Source organism: Trichechus manatus, unplaced genomic scaffold (assembly GCF_000243295.1).
Source record: "Trichechus manatus latirostris isolate Lorelei unplaced genomic scaffold, TriManLat1.0 scaffold00227, whole genome shotgun sequence".
Taxonomy (NCBI): domain Eukaryota; kingdom Metazoa; phylum Chordata; class Mammalia; order Sirenia; family Trichechidae; genus Trichechus; species Trichechus manatus.
This window is the reverse complement of record NW_004444163.1, coordinates 699,879-713,623: the sequence shown is the minus strand read 5'-3', so window position 1 is coordinate 713,623 and position 13,745 is coordinate 699,879. Positions and strand designations below refer to the sequence as shown.

The following is a 13,745-nucleotide window of genomic DNA, read 5'->3' as shown; positions in this document are numbered from 1 at the left end:
TGTAGGTTCTCTTTTTACTCTTTTGGTGAAGTCTTTTGAAGAGCATAGGTGTTTGATTTTTAGAAGATCCCAGTTATCTAGCTTATCTTTTGGGGTTTGTGCGTTGATGGTTATGGTTTGTATTGTGTTCATGCCGTGTATTAAGGCCTGTAGTATTGGTCCTATTTTTTCTTCCATGAACTTTATAGTTTTAGGCTTTATATTCAGATCTTTGATCCATTTTGAAGTAGTTTTTGTATATGGCGTGAGGTAAGGGTCCTGTTTCATTTTTTTGCAGATGGATATCCATTTTTGCCAGCACCGCCATTCTCTTTTGTTTCCACGTTGTCTATGGCTACTTAAAATTGTGCTACAGCAGCTGATTTGAGTAGTTGCAACAGAGACCTATGGCCAGCATTGCTAAAATATTTATTATGTGTCCCTTTATTATTCAAGCTCTCTTAGCAGGTCTGCTAGTCAGGGAAGGAGCAGGAACTGGGATACAGAGACCAGAATGAGGGTCTCATTGAGGGGAGATAGCACTGAGTAGCCTGATGAGAACACAGGATTCAGGGATGCTGGGACAGAAGTTGAAGTGGTAAAATAGGGCTCCCTTACAGACAAGCCTCAGAACTGAGCCATAGGCACGCTGGACTCAGCAGTGAGAAGCCCTAAGGCTCAGGATGTAAGTGGAGATGCACCTCCCAACTGGGTGGGGCAAGATGCTCTGGGCCAGAGAACTGGAATGTGTGCATAATTTGGGAGCATCTGTGAAGAATAGCTATAGAAATTGCCATAACAATGCTTCTGTGAGATTTCTGGTTTTATCCCTCATAATCCTTTTACAACCCTACAGGAAAAGTGGTGTTTATACCATTTTACAGATAAGGAACTGAGTCTCAAAGAGGTTTAATTAACTGATGCAAGATCACAAGGCCCTAGCAAAATTGAGATGAAACTGAAAATGTCTAGCTCCAAAGCCTGTTCTCTTAACCTTTACACTGCAAGCCCTAAATAAGTTTGAAAGAGGAGTATTTTATTTGGTAGGAATCTGGAGCTTTAAACTCAATTCAGAAAAGGTTTGCAGAGTAGTGGGGAGTCTTTCTGTGGGATGGGGCTCTCCGTATCAGTAGAGCATATGTAGGATAGTCTCCCCAGTGTGCTCACCCCCATGCTGGGCCGTGACCCTAGTCATGGCTGATCTGGTGGTGGCCATCATTTCAGGGCTGGGTCAGGGTTTATTAAAAAAAAAGAAAAAAAGCTTGTGAAATACACATACAAAAAGATTGTGTATGATGTGTTTGTTACAGCTTAAAGAAAAATAATTAAATAAACATTGTTTATTCAAAAAACCAAACCAGACCAGTTGGTATTGAGTCGACTCCACTCAGTGGCAACCCCATGTCTGACAGAGTAGAACTGTCCTCCGTGGGGTTTTCAATGGCTGATTTTTTGGAAATAGATTGCTAGAATTTTCTACCAAGGCACCTTTGGGTGGACTAAGAACACCAATCTTTCCATTAGCAGGGAAGGCATTACTATAACCATCTGTACCGCCCACGGACTCTATTCACCATCTCATTAAGCATTTGAAGCCAGTCAGGTTTTCTTTTTAAGATTTATGAAAATATTCAAAGGAAGATAAACCTCAGAGAATGCACATCATGGGAACTGAGTATTGACTGGATTCCTAAGTCTGGGCTTGGGACTCCTCCACCTAGAAGAGGTAGGTTATGCTTCTCTGCTTTCTCCCCAGCTCGTACCTCTTTTTTCTAACACCAGCATAGATGGCTGCTTCATAACGTGGAGGTGCCTCCCTTTACAGCCATGCGGGGGGCGGGGATGGAGAGGAAAGATGCAGATGGTTCTGCTGCTTACTAGTTGTATGACTATGGAAAAGTTACTTTCCCCAAGTCTTAGTTTTCTCATCTGTAAAACGGAACTAGTCATACCTACTTCATAGGACTGTTGCAAGGATTGGGAGGATTCAAAGAGGTAATTTATGTTGATGCATTTAGAAAAGGCTTGGGGCATCATAACCCCCTAATAAATGTTAACTGCTATTAAAATCTTTATTGTTTTATGTTTAGAATTTGTACAAAGAGAACATGGTCCTAGTCCTTGCCCTTCATACACTTAAAATCCACCATTGTTTCTCATATCGTAGATGGAATCAGAGGGCTTTGGTCATTATCGTTTCTATAATCACCTTTTTAAGGAGCCCTGGTGGTGCACTGGTTTAAGCACTCATCTGCTAACCCAAAGGTCCGTGGTTTGAACTCACTGGCCGCTCTGTGGGAGAAAGATGTGGCAGTCTGCTTCTGTCAAGATTTACAGCCTTGGAAATCCTATGGAGGAGTTCTGCTCTGTCCCACAGAGTTGCTATGAGTTAGAATAGACTCAGTGGCAAGTAACAACAACAGTAGCCTTCTTAGTCTGAAAGTTAACAACCTTCCAAATCATATGTTTTAGTCTCATTGCTGGAAACCTTCCATCTCTCATTCCATGTGGATATGGCCACTTGATAGCTCAACAGGAGGCTGGAGACTTGGTTCTACCACTCATTGGGAGTGTGACCTTAGCCAAGTCGCCAATGCCCCCATCTCTAAGATGACAGGTGAGATGAAAGCAGCAGACTTTATCTTTTTTGGACTCTCGTGGACTTCATGCTAATCTCTGAAGTAGAAGACTTAATATTCTTTCCAAATTACTACCAGATTCTTCCTATCTTCTCTGTAATTCATGTATTCATTTGTTTGCATAGCAAACATTTCTTGAGCACCCACTGGGCTAGGCAGTAGGAATACAAATATGACTAAGACCTGGTCCTTGCCCTAGAGGGATTCCTGTTGTAGTGGGGGAGCAGGAACCAGAGGCCTATGTTAGACAGTGTCTCACTAGTGCTGCATGTTATCGGAGAATTCCACAGGAGGGACACAGATGCCTGTCCTGCTGTAGTGCATTAAACAGATTTATCTTTCAGTTAAGATCTTTTTTTGGACTGTTTCTCCTGAGACTGGCAGCCTCATTGTTTCATAATAGCTTCCCTGTAGTGAACCCAACTTTTATCCATTCTGAATGGTCACAGTTTATTTCCGGGGGCATTACGATGTGACGTGCAAAAGCTTTTTGTTTTTCAGAGGCTTGACTTGACAGACCTCAGGGAGGCAAATTTTGGGAACTGTGACCATTGGGCTTTTAAAGGTGATCATCTTTGTTGGTTGCACATTATTTTTCCAGCCATCTTTTTGGCCTAAAATGTACCACATTATTTACTTATTTATTTTTGCATCTATTAACTCTGGCATATTCAAAGAATTCTTTTTTTTAAACCATCTGATTTCATTAACCAGGAGTTTTTACTTTGTTCTTGCTTTGATATCAAAAATCAATATGAATTTGTACTCTGATGAGGCCCATTAGTAATAGGAGCTAACCACTGCCATTCAGCTATTGAGTAGCCTTTGTATAAACCATTATTTTTATAGCAGCAATGATAGTACTCCTTTTTGCAAATATTTGTATTTGGAGCAGTAAGTATTCAACTGTGTTAAATGCTGAGAGTGTGGTGTGTGCAGCTACAGAATTAGAATTTCTTACTTGCTTCTGTTTAAACGTCTTCCCCCGGTTAAATTCTCCTAGGTATATTTCCAGCCATAAGTTAAGACCACTTTTGAGCTGGTCGTTAGTGCTAGTTGTAATTAATAAGTGTCATCACCAGGCATAGCCACCATTGCATGGAGAAAGAATACCAACTTCCATTTCTACACCTGTTTCTCTCTCTTCTGGAATGGGCTGTTGTTGTTAGTTGATGTTGAGTCAATTCCAACTCATGGTGACCCCAAGTATGCGGAGTAGAACTGCTCCGTAGGGTTTTCAAGGCAGATTGCCAGGCCTGTCTTCCACAGTGCCTCTGGGTGGGTTTGAACCGCCTACCTTTTGGCTAGTAGTTGAGTGCTTAATTGATTGCACAACCCAGGGACTCCTGGAATGGGCTAAGTTGCTCAAACTCACTGGATGAAAAACACATTTATAATAGTCTCCCATCCAACTTTCTCATCTAACATCCTCTTGTAGTCATTCACATTGGAATCTTTTGTGCCATTTTTTATTTGTTCTTTTTCAATTGCCATGTGCTCAGTTCTGTTTCTGCACTGTCTCTACAATTCATCCTCCTCCCTTTTCCATGACTACTGCCACTACCTTAATTCATAACCTTCTAATATCTTGCTTGACCTATTGCTGCAATAGCTCCCTGACTGAACTCTTCTTTTAACTGTCAGGCTCATTTGTTCCTCAGCTGTCATATAGGTCACCAACTCCTCTTCAAAAACTGAATTTGCTCCTCACTGCCTACAAAAATTTAGTTGACACTCTGGCATAACATTCAAAGTCTTCTCCAACCGGCCCCGTTCTGACTGTCAAACCTCATCATCTACTACATCCTTCTATGAGTCCTATTATCCCAGCCATCCTGACATACCCATCATTCTCAGAGTTGGTTATGTACCTTTTTATATTACCACAATCTTTGACTGTGCTTCTGCTTTCTCTACTTATGGAAATCCTATTTATCCTTTAGAATTTAGCATCAATCTCATCTCCTAGAAGAAATCTTCCCAGATATATCTCATCTCCAAGTAGGAACTAATAGTTTTGTTACAGATTGTCTTGTGTCCCCCCAAAATATGTGTTGTGAATCCTAACCTCTATGCCTGTGGTTATAATCCTATTTGGGAATGGGTTTTCTTTGTTATGTCAGTGAGGCAGGATTAGTGTAGGGTGTATTTTGAGTCAATCTTTTTTGAAAGATAAAAAAGAGATTAAACAAGTGAGCAGAGAGAGATGCATTAGGTTAGATGGGTTAGTAGATGCCAAGACACATGGAGATCTCCAAGGAACCAGGAAGCAGAAACTGAAGAGACAAGGACCTTCCTCCAGAGCCTACAGAGACAGAAAGCCTTCCCGTAGAGCCGGCACCCTGAATTTGGACTTACAGCCTCCTAACTATGAGAAAATAAATTTCTGTTTGTTAAAGCCATCCACTTGTGTATTTCTGTTACAGCAGCACTAGATAACTAGGACAGAATTTGGTACAGGAAGAGAGGGGTGCTGCTCTAACAGATACCTAAAATGTGGAAGTGGTTTTAGAATTGAGTAATGGGTAGAGAGGCTGGAAGAATTTTAAAGTACTTAATAGTAAAACCCTAGATTGCCTTGAAGAGACTGTTGGTAGAATTATGGACATCAAAGGCAATTCTGGTGAGGGCTCAGATGGAAGTGAGGAGAGATACAGAGAAAGTCTCTATTGTCTTAGAGAATACCTATGGCACCAGCAACAGAATGTTGCTAGAAATGTGAACATTAAATGTACTTCTAGTGAGGCTTTAAAAGAAAGTGATGAACATGTGATTGAACAGTGGAGAAAGGGCGACAGTTTTTATGCAGTGGCAAAGAACTGGTCTGAATTATGTTCACATGTTTGGTAGAAGGTAGAACTTGTAAGTGATGAACTTGGATATCTGGCTGATGAGATTTCTAATCAACATCTTAAAGGGGCTGAATGGTTTTTCCTTGCCGCTTATAGTAAAATGTGAGAGGAAAGAGATGGACTTAAAAATGAACTGTGCAAAATAAAAACAAAACTTAAATATTTGGAAAATTCTGTTGTACAAACTTAGGACATGTGTCCTAGAATGTTCACAAGAACATAGCTATGCAATCTTTTGTTAAAGAGATTAAGCCTGTGACTGATGGATCTAACTAACTACCACAGCAGAAAACCCATCAACTTAGACTGAAGGAGACAGAAAAAGAACGAAAGGAAAGAACACTGTCTACCTCTTGGAATTCTACAGGCAGGAAACAGGCCAAAGGAGCTACATCTGCTGTCCTCTGAAAAAAGAAAAGGACCATCCCTGGAGCAGCAGAACTGTTGGAAGGAGCACGGGAAGCAGGGCCTTCTTGATTTTAAAGAGTGGGGTCACAGTCTCCTGGATCTCAAACAGTATGGCCACAGCCTCCTAGGTTTCAAAGAGTTGAATCTTTGCCAACTTGGTTCCAGAGTGTGAGGCTGTCGTTAAAGTTTGCGAGGGGATGGGGCTGCCACCCAAAGCTGAGGAGGCAGGGTTGCCATGCCCAAGGAGCTGAAGAACGGGGCCTGCCAGGGCTGAGGGGGTAGGATGGTCCTTCAGACGGACTAGGAGAACGGGGCCACCTAAAGCCGACAGAGCAGAGTTGCCATCCCAGAGGGCCTGGAAGGTCGACTGAAGCCCGGGGCTGAAGGGCCTCCACTTAGAATCCAACACCCAGAGTCTGCGGGCAGGGTCATTGCCCAGATGGTCTCAGAGAACAGAGGATTATTTTCAAACCTTGAGAGCTAGTGTAAATTTTTCCACTGGGTTTTGGACTTGATTGGTGCCCATTATTCCTTTTTTTCCCTCCAGTTTCTCCCATTTGTAGTGGAAGTGTCTACCTTATGCCTGTTCCACCACTGTACTTTGGAAACAGATAACTTGTAATCTAGATTTCACAGGTTCACAGATGAAAAGGAATTTTGCCACAGGATGGAATATGCCTTAAGTCTCACTCATATTTGATTTAGATGATTGAGAAGATGAGATTTTGGACTTGCAGTTGATTTAAGACTTTCAGGATGATGTGATGGGGTGGATGATTTTTGCATGTGGCAAGGACATGGATTTTTGGGGGCCAAAGGGTGAAATGTTATGAACTGAATTGTGTCCCCCAAAAATATGTGTTGTAAATCCTAACCTCTATGCCTGTGGTTATAATCCCATTTGAGAATTGGTTGTCTTTGTTATGTCAGTGAGGCAGGATTAACGTAGGGTGTATCTTGAGTCAATCTCTTTTGAGATATAAAAGAGAAAAATATAAGCTAGCAAGGAAAGATAGGGGAAGAGAGATGTCAAGTACATGAAGATTGCCCAGGAGCAGAAGCTCAAAAGAGCTGAGGACCTTCCTCCAGACCCAACAGAGAGAGAAAGCCTTGCCCTAGAGCTTGCACCCTGAATTCAGACTTAGCCTCCTAAACTGTGAGAAAATAAATTTCTGTTTGTTAAACCCACCCACTTGTGGTATTTCTGTTATAGCAGCACTAGATAACTAAGACAAGGTCCTTTCCCATTCCCTGAGCACTTTGCTTGGCTTCCCATAATTTCATTGTCTTGAATTAGAGATCACCATCTTTTATAGGAGCACTAGTGGTGCTATGGTTAAGTGCTTGGCTGCTAAGAAAGGTCGGCAGTTCAAACCCACCAGTGTCTCTGAGGGAGAAAAGACCTGGCGCTATGCTTCCGTAAAGATTATAGCCTAGGAAACCCTGTGGGGCAGTTCTACTCTGTCATATAGGATTGCCATGAGTCGGAACCGACTTGACGGCACCCAACAACTACTTTTATAACATTTTAAATTTTCTCAGAGGGTAGAAAGTTATCCTGATTTTTGCTTTATTTTCTCATTGTACTTCCTACAAGGCTTTATACATAGTTGGTGCTCAAAAAATATTTACTGGATGATTGATTGCACTCATGCATTTGTATAGTCCTGTTGGCTTTTCCTAGTTCTTTCACATATTTGTTCTCCTTTGAAAATCAGAATTGAAGGACTTTTTGAAGAAAAATTATTATTTGTTTTGTTTGTAACACAAGTTATCTATGGACGTTGTAGAAAAATTAGAAAATATAAAGGGTCAAAATAAAAAGAAATCAGCCATAATATCCTGATTATCAGAGATGATTACTGTTAACATTTGGTTTATATCTTTGAGCTATTTTTTCTATGTATATTATACACATAAATATATAGATAAAATGTTTAACTCATATACTGTTCTGAAATGAATTAATATCAAATCTATGTCAATAAATATTGATTTCTGTAATTACTTATAAAGGTGGCATTGCAAGTGTACATCATTTATTTGTCCAGTCTACTTGTATGCGAAATTTAGTTTAATTTTTTAATATTAAAAACAATGTCATGATTAACATTCTTCAGGTGAAAACTTAGAAGTCAGATTGCTGTGTCAAAGGCTTTTGATACATATTGCCATGTCCCTTGGAAAGGTTGTTCCTACTTAAACACATACCAGCAAGCTATGAGAGGTGCTGATTTCCTCCTCTTGTCCTTTCCAGCCTCAGTATTACCATTTCTTTTAGTCTTTGCCAATCTGATACTCCAAACGTAGTATTTCAGAGCTGTGTTTATTTGCATTTCTTTGATCATTGGTGGCATGCTTTTAGTTTCCTTATTAACCATTTATGTTTCTTCTGTGAATTGCCTTTTTTATCCTTTGCCCACTTCCTGCTGAAGCATTTGTCTTTTTCATTGCTCTGACTCTTTAATGTATTAAGGTATGAATCCCTGGTCACGCATGTTGTAAGTATTTCCCCCAGAGTTTCTTTTGTCGTTTAACTTCAGGCTAATTTTCGGTACACAGAAGATTGTTTTAAAGTGATCCAGTCAGTCACTCTTTTCTTTTATGGTTTCTCGTGTTTGGTATTACTCACAGAAAGTTCCTCCCTACCTTTAAGAGTATACATATTTACCTATGCTTTCTTTGAGTTTTTCTCTGATTTGGTGTTCTACATTTAATACATTGGTCCATTTTGATATAAAACTGTATATACCTTTATATAACCTGGATGACTAAGTTTTCAGTCTTGGGGCTAGAAGGGACTGTATGACAGGTCCTGTCCATTTTCTAGCATCGGAGCATCAGTCCAGGCAGATGAGTCCCTGTTTTCCAGAGTTTGATGGTCTGTCACTTCCCATTAGTTGCTCACATTTTTAATAACCTCATTACTGTGTACCAGCTACATGTTAATGATACCTATCTCAATAGGTTGTTGGATGATTAAATGAGTTTGTAAATGAGACGTATCTACAGAATACTACTTGACACTTGAACATTCCGCATGTTTTGTTGATTGAATGAATGGTGGCGGGAATAGTGATTGCTGCTCATTGAGGATATTGCAAGATAGCAGCAGCTCTTCCGTTGAAGCAGGGTCTTGGTCAAGCCAACAGCATAGGGAGTTACAAAGCCCTATGGGGAAATGTGGAAGGAGAAGTCATGATACGGGTTTGAAAAGGTGACAGTCTAAGGGTTAGGGCACAGCCCATAGGCTAACATAGACAATGCCTAAGGTACATTGAATGAAGACACATGAGCAAGTGTAAGCTGAACTGGAGAATTCCAAGGGATGCTGGTGAATTCAAGTAGTTTTGGGGAATTTTTCAGGGAAGTCTCCGTGGGGAAGATGAGTTGAGAACAGAACTTTGAAAGAAGGTTGAGACCAAGTAGGGCGGATTTGCGTATATGTATGTATATATGGAGCTCTGGTGGTGCAATGATTAAGAGCTTGGCTGCTAACCAAAAGGTCAGCAGTTCGAATCTACCAGCCGCTCCTCGGAAACTCTACGGGGCAGTTCTTCTCTGTCCTATAGGGGCGCTACTTAATGGCAATGGGTTTGGTTCTTTTGGTATCTGTACATGTGTGTGTATGTGTGTGTATATATATGTACACATACACATATATGTATGTATATATACATATATATACACACATACATATATATTCATGTATATGTATATAAAGGAGCCCTGGTGGCGCAGTGGTTAAGCACTTGGCTGCTAACAGAAAGGTCGGTAGTTCGAACCCATCAGCTACTCCACGGGAGAAAGATGTGACAATCTGCTTCCATAAAGGTTACAGCCTTGGAAACCCTCTGGGGCAGTTCTACCCTGTCCTGTAGGATTGCTATGCATTGGAATCGACTCGACAACAATGGGTTTTTATCAGCAACGGGTTTTTATATGTATGTATATCTGTGTATATATATACATACATACAGATACATGTATTTATATATCTGTGTGTGTGTGTGTATAGTTTTGTTGCTATTAGGTCGATTCCGACTCATTGTGACCCCACGTGTGTAGAGCAGAACTGCTCCATAGTGTTTTCAAGGCTGTGACCTTTCTGAAGTAGATCACTAGGCCTGTCTTCCAAGGTACCTCTGGGTAAGTTCAAACCATCAACCTTTCAGCTGGTAGTCGAGTGCTAAACCAGTTGCACCATCCAGGGAGATATATGTTATCATTTTTTCTTCCCTTTCTACCTCTCATGCTTTTGATCTCATAGTTTCTCATTCTCAGGGTTTTTTTTTATCCTTTCTGCTTTTAGTGCCATTTAAAAATTGTCATTATTAAAGTTAGTATAGTTGAGAAAGTTATTTTTGCAATGCTTGAGCTCTCGGGTAGAAAGACCCCAGGGAGCGGGGAATAAATAACTACTAGAGTGGCCCACAAGAGTACTCTGGTCGTCATCCTGTCTCCCAGCCCTCCACTCCACATAAGGCTGAGGTGAGATTTTGTTTTCTAAGATTTGCCTAGCACGAAGTAAGCACTTCTCTATTTAAATGAGCCAGTGAATAAGTAAACATCTGCATGGATTCCCTGAGATGGGTAACTGTTCAGACAGCTGATGAACAGACCTGAAGGATCCCAGCCCCTTGTGGCCTAGCAAGCTGAGTGGGAGATGGAGATTTTTGCTAATGAAGGATGTTTAAAGGGTGGTTATTCAGTCGTTACTTCACCAAGTCTGCTAAAGGAGACCTTCCTTGCTACCCTCTGGGACCTCCCACTGTAAAGGAGTAGAGGAAGTTTATACTCACAAGGAAAAGAAACCTTTGAAGTGCAATGAGATCCAGAGAAAACTGGCCATAGATGGCTGAAGAAACCAGTATAAAGGAATCAGTGCAGTTGGCTGGTATTAGCCAAAAACTTTTCTTAAAAGGCAAGTGTTGTTGTTAGGTGCCGTAGAGGTGGTTCTGACTCATAGCGACCCTATGTACAACAGAATGAAACACTGCCCACTCCTGTGCCATTCTCACAATGCTATGTTTGAGCCCATTGTTGCAGCCACTGTGTCAGTCCATCTGGTTGAGGGTCGTCCTCTTTTTCCCTGACCCTCTACCAAACATGATGTCCTTCTCCAGGGCCTGGTCCCTCCTGATAACATGTCCAAAGTATGTGAGACTAAGTCTCACCTTTCTCGCTTCTAAGGAGCATTCTGGCTCCGCTTCTTTCAAGACAAATTTTTTCATTCTTCTGGTAGTCCATGGTATATTCAGTATTCTTCACCAACATCATAATTCAAAGGCGTTACTTCTTCTTTGATCTTCCTTATTCATTGACCGGCTTTTGCATACATATGAGGTGATTGAAAATACCATTGCTTGGGTCACGCACATCTTAGTCCTCCAAGTGACATCTTTGCTTTTTAACACTTTAAAGAGGTCTTTTGCAGCAGATTTGCCCCATGCAATGTGTCTTTTAATTTCTTGACTGCTATTCCCTGGGTGTTGATTGTGGATCCAAGTAAAATGAAAGTCAAGTAATTGGGTTGAATACTAACAGTCTCAAGGTAGAGGAACCAAGAAATAGGTTTCTGCCTCCATATGTTTTATTCCATCTCCTATAAGGAGTCACCAATTTCAGTCACCATTTTTCCCTATTAATGCCATCCTTTATTTCAGGGGTCAGCAAACTATGGCCTGTGGGCCAAATCCATGCCCTCCCATCTGTTTTTATAAATAAAGTTTTATCAGAACACAGCCACATTCATTTGTTTAAAAACCAGTTGCCATCAAGTCGACTCTGACTCATGGCGACCCTGTGCGTGCCAGAGTAGAAGTGTGCTCCACAGGGTTTTCAAAGGCTGATTTTTCAGATTTATGTCGCCAGACCTTTCTTCCAAGGCGCCTCTGGCTGTACTTGAACCTCCAACCTTTCGGTTAGCAGCCCAGTGTGTTAACTGTTTGCACCACCCTGAGAGTCCATTTGTTTAAGTACTGCTTATGGCTACTTCCACACCATAACAGCAGGGTTCAGTAGTTGAGACAGACCGTATGGCCTGCAAAGCCTAAAATACTTATGATCTGGCCCTTTACAGGAAAAGTTTGCTGATCCTGATTTATGTTATCAGTAGATACTAATTGTTGTTAGGTGCCGTCAAGTTAGTTCCGACTCATATCGACTCGATGGCAACAGGTTTGGTTTGGTTTTTTGGTAGATACTAATATTGAGTTGTTTTTCTATGCCAGTCATAATTTGCATTGGCCAATACAGTTTTCTTGATGAGTTCCCCTTTTCCTCATGGCCCATATTTGCAAGATGACTTGCTAGAACTAGGGGGGTAGTCTGGAATTCAGTCCTCTTGAGGACATACTCCCACCACCTGAATTGCCTGCAAGACCCACATGAGGTGACTGTTGTTATTGTTGTTGTGTGCCATGGAATTGATTCCGACTCATGGCAACCTTATATGACAGAGTAGAACTGCCCCATAGGGTTTCCTAGGCTGTAATCTTTACGGGAGCAGATTACCAGATCGTTTGTCCTGCAGACCTGCTATTGGGTTTGAACCACCGACCTTTCATTTAGCAGCTGAGTGCTTCACCGTTGCACCACCAGGGTGCTAGGGGTGGCTAGAATCCTGATAATAGACATCAACTAGTTTCTAATATTTATTTACTGCTCACGTATGCCAGTGAGGAACTGAGGCTCAGTGAAGTTAGGAAAGGTACCTAGGGTCACAGAAGGTGCAGGATTTGAATCCAGTCTGTAGGATAAAAGCCCTAGTCCTGACTTCTACCCTGCATTCCCTGCTGTGCCTCCCACCCATTCTTTCCCCCTTTCTACGCGCTATTTTCTCCTCTTTGTCATTTCTGGATTAGTCATCATCAGCCTTTGCTCTTCTGGTTGAAATATGTTTCTCCTGGAGCATCCATTCCTTGGCTAGTTTTCTTTAGACTCTTACTTACCCTTTCTCCTGAAGACACTCTTTCTGACCCTGCCTTCCAAGCCCTGCCTCTTTGCTAACTCTCCCAGGAAGAGGTTTTTTAGAAGCAAATGAGATCATGTGTTCTCTGCACATCAGCAGTTCCTGCTGGATCACTGAGTCTCCCCGGAGTGGCACCTGCCATCCAGGTGCTTTGCCTTCTTGGGAAGACAGCAGGAGCCTGGAGAACCAACTGGAAGGGAGAGCCACAGCCCAGGGCCACAGGGCACCAAAGTGGCAAAAAGGCAGCCAGCCGCTGGGCAGGCGTAGCTGGCATTTCTGACCTTTGTGGAGACAGGGCGTCCTTAAAGGGACAGGGAGCTCTTTTCTTTCCTGGTGGCTGGCTGCCAGTTCAGATGCTAGGGATTTGAAGAGGCCATTGTTCTGGCAATGGGAGACGTGGCCTAGACTGCCCAGTCTTTTTTCCTTTTCTCATTACTAACCGCATTTCCCCCTCTGATGGGCAGCATGTCAAGTGTGGAGAGACGGTGAGCTCTCTTCAGCCATCTCACCCTTCCCTCCTCTGCTGCCATCAGAAGGCAGCCTTGTCACCAAGGCTGAAGCCTCTCACACAGCTCCCAGCTCCCCCTCCCCAGGGTAGTCGCTCCACCAGGAGAATGAAGGGCCTCTGCAGGCCCCAGGGAGTTGCCTCCATGAGTTGTTTACTTGCCCCAGATGAGTGGGGTGAGGTGGTATTACTACAGTTTTCTCCAGGTGCTTTTCCAGGACCACCTGCATTAGATTCCTTCTTGGTTCCAATTCTAGAACTTGTGAGGCCCAAGAATTTGAATATCAATAAGCTTACCATGGTCTAAGAGTCACTGCTTGAATTAATCATTCCCAAACCTGGCTGGTCAGCAGAGTCATGTGGGGACCTACTGAATCAGAATATCTGAG

The 13,745-nt window shown here is 42.1% G+C and overlaps 1 protein-coding gene across 4 annotated transcripts in view; it reads left to right on the top strand.

The window, feature by feature from the left end:
* GRAMD1B (GRAM domain containing 1B) overlaps positions 1 to 13,745 on the top strand; it is a 207,533-nt gene that overhangs the window by 109,121 nt on the left and 84,667 nt on the right. The window lies entirely within an intron of this gene.